Source organism: Pomacea canaliculata, linkage group LG3 (assembly GCF_003073045.1).
Source record: "Pomacea canaliculata isolate SZHN2017 linkage group LG3, ASM307304v1, whole genome shotgun sequence".
Classification (NCBI taxonomy): Eukaryota; Metazoa; Mollusca; class Gastropoda; order Architaenioglossa; family Ampullariidae; genus Pomacea; species Pomacea canaliculata.
This window is the reverse complement of record NC_037592.1, coordinates 6,790,500-6,800,188: the sequence shown is the minus strand read 5'-3', so window position 1 is coordinate 6,800,188 and position 9,689 is coordinate 6,790,500. Positions and strand designations below refer to the sequence as shown.

The window sequence follows — 9,689 nt, the reverse complement described above, 5'->3', positions numbered from 1 at the left end:
ATATAATCAAGTCTTTAGAAGAAGATAGAAGAAATCAATGTATACTCCTTTACTGAAATTGTTTATTTTAATCTCTGTTTTTGTTTTCTTTAGCAAAATAACCCCTACGAGACGGTGCTCGCGATCTTCACTAATGTAACCTACTGTAGTTTGATATTGTCTGTGTTGTGTTGGACCCTCATTTATTTTACCTTTACCTGTCGTCAGTTTTAGGCCTTGAGTTATTTTGCATGTCGCAATAAAGGTTATGCAGCCCTTCATAGTGTTTAAAAGTTGACAAGTTTCATGGCTGGCAATGAGTGAAGGGGAGGGCTGTCCAGGTCGCTGACGTCACGCTTCCGAAGGCTCTCGAAGTTTTTCCCTTCACTGAGACCTTTACAACAACAACAACAAAAAATCAGCTGGCCGGGCCAAGACCAAATGTTTCGTGGGCGGACGTTTCCCACCGCTGATTGAAGGTATTCACCATTCAGTTTTTATTTGCTGTCTTCTATATATCTATATCTAAATACATTATTTGTAAAGAAATGTTTTTCAAGTGACGTATAATGCGCTCCGTTGGTCTTTCCACCTGTAAAGTTTATCTTAAGGTGTATGACGTCATGTGTAATAAATAATAACAACCTCAACTAATGGTGCGTGTATGTATGTATATTTATTTATAGGTATATGCGTGTTTGTGATTGTGGTCATGTGTACATGCGTGTGTGTATGTGTGTGTGTGTGTGGGGGGGGGGCCACAAGCGTTGCTCATTGTCTCAAGCGTGGTCGAGTGTCGTCTGTAAAGGACGAGGCCAGGTTACCCGAGCTCCTACCCACCGAGGTATGGTGAGGCTTTGCCCTGGCGCGTGAAGACAAACAGTCCGACTGTTAAGCCCCCGATCAGTGATCAGACAATCAGGAATTCTTCGCAACAAGGGGTCGGGCAGACATTTCGATCGTCACCTGATCTCTCCGGGCAGCGGGCCAGTCCGTGTTGTTGTCTCTAGTAGCGGCTGGTCTGTATTGTATTCCAAACAGTACACACCACCACATTCAAATATCAGTCGTTCTCACAGCCTGATGTTTCGCCGTTAAGGTGTTCAGGTGAACAAGTTCAAATATTCGCCATCTTTCGATTTTCATGAATGTGATTCCGACGCAGGAAGAGTGGAGTTCAATGTCTGTCACCCAGCAAACGTGTCCTTCACTGCCCCGGTTTGTGGTAAGTGGCGGCCTCACGGTCTTCATGTTTGTCAAAATGTGTCTTCAATTTGTGTACCTCTTTATTTTCCTTGCTACATTCTCTACATCAAATATGTGTGTACAGTATACGGTGTTGGTTTCCTTTCCATGTGTTATTCCGATGAATTTGATGGATGAATGTCTAGATAGTTATAATGTTTAGCAGCTCTGTTAGCGCTCGCTTTTATCTCTCTCTCACACACACACTCTTTTATCCATCCAAGTGTTTTCTCTACAAAAATTAGTAGGAAGCGTATTCGTACCCGGCACTACTTTTTTTGTTGGTGGCGTGACACGTTGGCGCGCAGCACAGCGCAGAGACTATAAATAACGAGGACTGCCAACTCAGGCACCGGAACAGATCTCTTGTGTCGCGCATGCGCTTGACTAAGTTATTGATTCTCTTTTCCAGTTTGGCATGGCACTGTGCGTCGCAGAACTACTGTCATTATTTTGAGATGCCAGACACGAGCTGTCGATTCCAGAATACCCTGCTTGCATCCTGTTTGATACTTCGTTTATTAACTCGCGATATAAAGTTCTTATTGTGCACTGCATGTTACATAACAATTATAAGTTACCTCACCAATCGTATCAATTAGTGGATAATAATGAGGTTTTATGTTCTTTTATTACAGACTCCTGTCTCTTGTTTTGCCTTGCTCCTGAGTTTTGGCTGAAATACGGCCGACAATAAGAAAATACAATTACTTAGGCAGTTATCTTTATTGCATTGAGTGTGAATGAATGTAAGTGCCAAAGTGATTAAAAGCCATGGAATCAATTAAACAACAAGCAGATAAAAATATACACATAACAAAGGTTTAGGTGATGGAAGGAGGGTATGCGCCAAGTCACAGCACAGTATGTTCACGAGGGCAGATCACTGACCCGTAGTCTGTTATTTGTAGTCTCTGCTGACAGTGAGGGTCAGAGGGTCACGAACGTTTCACATGTTGGCCCTCGTTTCCGCGTTCAATCAGCCTAATTAACGACAGGAAAAAAATGTGAATAATGCGAAAGCAAAAAAAAAAAAAAGTCATCTGCGTTGATCGTTGGTCTTGAATATTGATAAATATACGATGGCCTTTAAAATAATTAGCTAAGTGTCGTGTCGACGCTTAATTAGTGTTCTCCGGGACGACTGCTGTATATTTTGCTCGGGGAAACAGAGAATAACGGTATGCAGGACAGCGCCAGGCTTAAAGGACTAGTGGAGTACAATTTTAGATATATATATATGCGTGAGTCGCACATGCATATGATTGCTAGGTAACTGCTATAGTAACTCTTGCCTGAGCTTCATGGGCTTTTATTTGTAGTGACTGGCTACATGGGAAGTTCTTTTCTTCGCAATTTAAGCACCTTATAAATTCTTCTTCGCTGTCTCATTCTTCTTGAAGTTTTGTATCTTAACTGTATGAGATGTTGCTAAGGTTATAAGTGTCGAGGTTATTTTGAAAACAAATGAATGTGCAGCTCCAGAGATGCCCGATACCTTACATCCCGCCGACAGGTCGTCCCAGGACCGGTCATTGTCAGTCTTCACAGGACCTCCATAAGTCCATCCCAAGATTATCGCATCGTCAGTCATCGCAGAATCTGTACAGGTCCTGCTGGTCATCGTCTCATCGTCCATCCACGCAGGGCGTCATCAGGGCTGTGCCCAGGACATCACATCGACATTCGACGATCAGCGACGATGATGGCGGCTGTTCTTTAACTCCAGTCCGCTCATCCTCGGCAGTTCTCGCGTTACAGCCCGAGACTCATTCTTTGCGACGCAGGTTGAAAGCGAGACCTGTGCCAGGAGAAGCACAGATGGTTCCAGAAGGCCTCACAGCGCACTTCATGAGTAAGTTGGTGTGGGATGGGTGGAGTGGCTGAAGAGGGGTAAGAATCGCTCAGCACCAGCGAGCTAAACAGCACGTGCATATGTCATTCTTCCGGCAAGCAGCTCGCGCATATCTGAATAAATCATCTCTGCCTTAGCTGTGTATGTATGAAATTATCTTCGGGGAATTTTCCAGAGCAAAAGCGTGACTTGGGATGGTCTGACAAGTCTGAATACCGCGTGAAGCAAAGATGCAGTCCAACTGTCTGCGTGCACTGTATTACCAAATTAGTTACTTTGGCATGTGTGTGTGTGTGTTTGTGTGTTACCACCGTGTAAAAATTAACATTAACACACACATAATAAACGATATTTGTCTTATTTTAGGAACGCCTAAAAGGAAAAAGATCGATTGTATATAAATTTTTTTATCGGTTCGATCTGCGCAAACGTAAACTTTGCTAAATCTCAATTATGAACAAAGAAACTGGACAAAAACATTACGATTAAATATGCGAAAATTAGTCTAGATTGGTTTTCATTTTCAACATAAGTCTTGACTGCTGTCAATCATATCTTGACAACTTTAACTACTTCTTGATCGCTTTTATCATAATATGATATATTAACGACATTCTACGATTGGTTCTTGACCGACCATATTCCTAAGCCATTGCTGTGAAATCGGTACCAATCACTATGTTGTCTTATCACACTAGTCGTTTAAAATCGTATTTTGATCAGAGCAATACTTGAGTCTGCCTCTGGTCTGACTTCTTGGAATGAAAAATGACATTCGTTTGAATTTTACTTTTTCCAGCCTTTCTATCGGAAAATACAGAAAAGACATGTTAGCCCCATCAGCCAAGAAAATTCGGGATGTGATCCACATGGAAAAGACTTCTTCAAAAGGTGACACCCTGATTTTTCACAACCTGCCGCTCCTGTGTGACGAAACACTAGAAAGGCAGGTGAGAATACAGGAAACACGAAAAAATGGAAAAAATCTTTTAAAGTGTCTTGTGTATTGAAATAAACCTTCTGCCTTTAAATGTGAATCAGAAAGTCCAACAAACCAGATTCCAATATTGTGTTGATTGGTCGTTGGTTGGCTGAATGGTTGGTTGATTGGTTCATTGATTGATTGATTGATTGATTGATTGATTGATTGATTGATTGATTGATTGAATGAATCATTGATTCGCTCATTTATTAATTTACAGGTGGTCAACTTTTGTCAAAACTTTCTTGTCGTCGGGATTAGGAAACTTCACATCAGCGACGTTCATCGAATGGAGCCGCGCTTTGGCAACGACGGACCAATCACAGTCCACGTGAGTCACGTGACGCCGCGTGACCAGGACCGTGGAGCAAAAGTCATATAACAGGAGACTCGCTCACAGCACTGACCTACACGTAGCCTAGTCATAGCTTTTAATGGTTTGAATAGTGGAACTTTAAAAAGTAACAGTTTTAAGAGCAGGGGCAGTAACTGAGAAAATAACAAGCTACTCGTAACAAGATCTAATATCAATTTCATTAACTAATACTTAATAAGGGTTAAAAGTAGAGACTGAATACTTATATCCGATCTTTTAACATGTTTTGCAAGTATTACGCAACGTAGTAAAAATCAGAAGGAAAAACCCAGTTTGCTGGTAATTATTTGCATTGCAGAGTTATCAGCTGCTTTCAAATTTGTGACCGTTAGAATATTTCGCAACAACGATGTCGATGAGTTCGAAGTGATGCAATGCCAGGCTGCTTCTGTTACAGAGTATGAGTCACAGCTGCTGTCTGAGGTCAACTCACAGCACGCAGATGTAGGTTAGCGGGCAGCAACGGGAAGGGAGGCCTTGAACAGGAGGAGAGAACAAGATGAGCGATTTCGCAATCTGTACCCACTCACCCCTATCCACACGAGAAGTCGTGCAGGCAAACAAACACGTTCTCTTCATGTCCACCCCGCACATACGAACGCACACACGCACGCACACAATCCCAAGTCAGATTATTTCCCGATTAGTTCCACACTCTCGTTAGGCTGCTGACAACGGGTGGGAATACCTTGACATTCTTCGAATAGTCTGGAAACCTCCCGCTGCAGATGCATGGCCTGTCAGAACCAGTCCGGGAATAACTTTAACCGGAGTTCTGCTGTCATCTCCATGGAAACCAGTATCTGACCTAATCTGTGAACCTTGACGTGCTCGGAGGGTAGTGAGGGAGGAAATTGGGAAAAAGCGAGTTCACGAGACATGTCTGTCCGCCAAAATAGCTTCTCGAGTGTTTGCCCTCCCCCATCACCTCTCCTAAATCTCCTCCTCCCATTCCTGTCAAAGGAAATTATTCCAGGGCGGTAGAACTTTCTTTGAGGATATTTGCGTGCAGACGTTCTTTCCTGCAAAAGACTTTCGGCGCGAAAACTGTTGCCGTGTATTGAAATATTGCCACGCCGTACACATGTACCCGTACTCCTGCGTACATCAGCTCTGTGACACTTACCCACCCCAAATCATTCAAGCCTTCCAAACGCAGTTTTCGGAGGGGTAGGTTAGGTAAGGGTAGACCGAGTAATTCTGTTTGTTTGTGTGCGCGCGCGCGTGCCTGTGTCCAGGAAGGTTAGTGCAAATACACAAAGATTTATGCACCCTAGCACTCGTCCTCAGGAAGTCCTTCCGCTCATCAATAACTTGCTATGACATGAATATGAGGACAAGATATGGGAAGGAAGGAAAATCTCAAGTGGCTTCCCTTGCAGACGTGTTTAGTGACCGCGGTTTTTTTTTTTCCCTCCATTTCCCAGCCGCACGAACACATCAAAGCTGAAAGACAGGCATGGATGTATTTATAATATGTAGAAAGAAAATAAAGAATGCCAGAAATATGTCCCTTGAAGATTGAGTGTTGTATGCAGCTGTAACTTTCATGGACTGAATAAACTTTGTATATTCCAACTCAACAATTTTTAAATACATTTTCATGCTGATGTTTGTATTGTTGATTTGATTCACAAAAAGTTGTGTTTAATTGTCCGCCATCTTTGGAAAGAATTAAAGATGAAGTAAAGTGGGATTTTATTGCTGAGTAAATGATGACTCAGTTCACGATAGTATTTCCCAACATCTGGATGAATTCTCTCCCTTCTGATCTCCAGAGGGAAGCGTATAAAGATCGCCATGAAGGGATGATATCAATGCCTGACACAATGTTTACACATAAATAAGCCTCATTAAAGGATGGTTTCAGCCCTTACACTGACTAGTTCCACGCTTTTATAAAAAGAAAATTATTCTAAAGAATCAAATTTATAAACCTTAGATTGCATCTGTCATTTGCTGTCACGTGCTGACTGGAATGAAAGTCTGATGTACGAAGTTTTATATGATTTAAAATAAGTTTCGTTAAAATTTCTAAAATTATGTTTCTCTCTGTGTCGCAATAAAACAGAGATTAGAAAAAATTAGAAATGCATTGTATAGCTTGCCCCTGAAAAAATAAAAACCTTTGTTATTGACCTTTTTCTGTGCATCGGGATGTCTGTAGGCGTCTGTCTGGTGAACTGGAAAGGAAGATATTTACCTGGATTTTGGGAAGTTTTCCCTAACCCTAACCAAACATAGGAAAAAAGGTACCTTACTAGAGCTTTAAAGTCATCAGATAACACGAGCTAACAGCCAACAAGCTATAACTATATCTAGCCTCTCTGCTATAACCCGACTCCACGTCTCCGGTCCACTGGCGCTGACATTTCACAGACCGTTATACGCTGTCAGTAGTTATACTGAGCTAATCTGAGCCACCACGAATCAGGAAATTAAACAATCTAAAAGCCTGATCAAATTTTCATGAGTTGTTTCGACCATAACCACCGACGAAAAGAATAATTGCAAGAAAAGACTGAGGTGGATGCTCGGGCGATTATGACATTGTCAGAACACCGAGAGTTTACAGGAGAATCTGCTTTACATCAGGGAGTGAGCTGAGCTCAGCGAAAAAAAAAATATTTGCAAAACCTAGAGTAAGAATTCCTATCCTTCTGTTGTCGAGATGCAGGCATGCACGTATCATCATGCACATCATTGCATGCCTCCCCCTCTCCATCTCTCTCAGCGAAATAAATATATGATCCAAATATCAATAAGAAATCTTATATGACTACAACATCCAACTGTCTTGCGATTGTCCACGTGCACATGGATTGTCCCTGTGAGAGGACGGTGAAGACAATGGTGGCCATGCAGCGAACACAACTCACTGTCATTACACGAACGTTTGTTTCTGGACCAGGTAATGACAAACTTTACCTTCAGCACAATCTTCACACCTTAAACTTCAGTTCCACTACAACGAACTAAACAAAAACTTCAGAATTGAAGGGGGAAAAAAATGAAAGACGAATTGGCAGAAAGGAACGCGGGGGCTGAAGCACCAGCTCTCCTACTCATCACCATGGCAACCATCTTCGCTTAATAGCCCCGAAAGATCTGTGTCGATAATTTGCCTTTCAGATTAGACCACACGGAGAAACAGAGTAAGGAAGGGTTTGTTCTCATACAGGGTTGCAGAATATTCCTTTGCAGAACTGGAGCGAAAGATGTGCTGAGTGGATAAGCTGGAGATGTATCTCCTTTCTAAACAGGAGAATTGCTGCAGGAGAGCTAGACTTTGCTATGTGGTTAGAATTGTTACTACACTGCCAAACAATAATCATGTAAATATGAGTATTCGCGTTTATAGGTTATGAACCGCAGAATGCGATCACATGCGCACACACACACACATGTATACACATGCGCACACAAACATACACGCACAAACACACACAAGCACACACACAGATATACACACAGATATACACACAGATATACACACAGATATACACATGTAGGGCCGAACAGTCAGCAGGAAGTGCCTAACTATTAGTCTCAAGAGTTCTACTTAGACCATGGACATGTGTAGGTGGACTGCTGTCTGTCTGCCAAGACCAACACTTAGCCTCTTGCGAAGTTCTCCGCTGTTAGTCTCGGCAAGCCTCAACAAAGAATGTGAATAAACCGGAAGCTATGTAGTCTCGTGCCTCGTTTTAGTATTTAACTGGAAAAAAAATCGTCTGCCAGCAGTCCAGTAATACAAGTTCGTGTTTAGACTTTTAATTAACTTGAAGTGTAGTGTCATGACTGCCTAACAAAGTGAAGAGCAGCTCAACTTTTCCAGATGAACATATCGGTGAACACACACGCAGGACTTTTGTACACATTTGTATAAACACAACCCCACCCTCATGTTCTCCCTCAACACGTTTTGCTGAATGTCATTTACTTAGCATCACAGTATTATTGTGTATTTTACACCTTGTTCCCAGGCTGTAAATTATCTCATGCTACCCTCATAAAGCTTTGACAAAATTAAATATTAACTCTCTTATTTCCATCGCATGGTAAGTACAGTTTGTCAGACAAAGTGTTGTCTTGCAGACTTATCTGTTGTAAGTATACACAAACTGAAAACGGAGGGCAGTGCAATGCTTCATTCTTGCTGGTAGTGAACAAGGAATTGTTGTTTCAAGAAGGAAGAAAAGAAAGGGTGAATGAATGAGAGCTAGTGGAGGATAAAGATGCGAAAGATAAACAGGGTTAGAGCGGTGATGGGGGAGGAGTGCTGGATGATACTCCAAATTCGCAATTTTCTCGTGACTCAACATGAATCCCCGACTCAGCAAACACTTACTCATTCACTAATTTATTTAAATAATTTACTGAGCAACTCATCTCAACTAAACACCAACAACACAATATAGGCACTAGCCATGACGAAGCAGACAAGCCTTAGTAGTCTGGAACCAGCCGGCACATATCTACGAGGTGTCTATTCTCTAAATCCCGACCTGGGGATCTTCCAGAAAATACTTAATTCTAACTCAGTAAATATTCTGTGAGTCAAATGTACAGCGACAGACCGCTCCACTTGTGAAGTTGTCTCTTAGTCATCACCAGAAAATACCAACACTAATCTTCGTCATGATCAACTTTAAACAATTTACTTGCCTTTTGAAGACATTTTACAAGAACGTAATGAGAAGTATGTTTTATTTACTAAAACCAAGGGAGTGGATGTGTTTCCACTCGGGAAGTTGCTATCACACCACACGACATCCTCCCCAGGTTTCCTCCGGACATCAAATCAGAAGAACAGACGGAAGCAGTCTTCAGCGATTTGACAACCCTTTCCTTTTATTTCAGCCTTCACCATTACATTCATTTCAAAGTCCACAGTTTTGCAATCTGTGTTCCTTGTACCTAAACGAACTCTGCGAGGCTGTGTCTTCTATGACCCGACATGTGACAGATATAACAAGTCCGATTGCCTGTCTCAAGTCCTAGCGAAGAAGGTTAACAATCAGAGTTCTCCGCCATTGTGGGCGAGCGCATGGTTGTTGTGTCTCAGGGTTTTCCCCCATCAGGAGGGGAGGAGTAGGGGGAGGGTGGCATTGACAGTAATTCGGGGCGTGAACCAGGGTCGACGGGAACACACAGCAACCTTTGGCTCCTCTTTCCCTGTCACAACAGGGTTTAGTAGCACTGAAAGATGCTTGCTACAATATATGTCTGCCACAGCAGTTTTTCCCCAT

At 42.3% G+C, this 9,689-nt stretch overlaps 1 long non-coding RNA gene across 1 annotated transcript; it reads left to right on the top strand.

The window, feature by feature from the left end:
• Positions 1-367: 367 nt before the first annotated feature.
• On the top strand, positions 368-6,020 carry LOC112560789. The gene is made up of 4 exons (XR_003098587.1): positions 368-1,204; positions 2,704-3,079; positions 3,879-4,029; positions 4,282-6,020. It is a non-coding gene; the product is annotated as an uncharacterized LOC112560789 (long non-coding RNA).
• Positions 6,021-9,689: the final 3,669 nt, after the last annotated feature.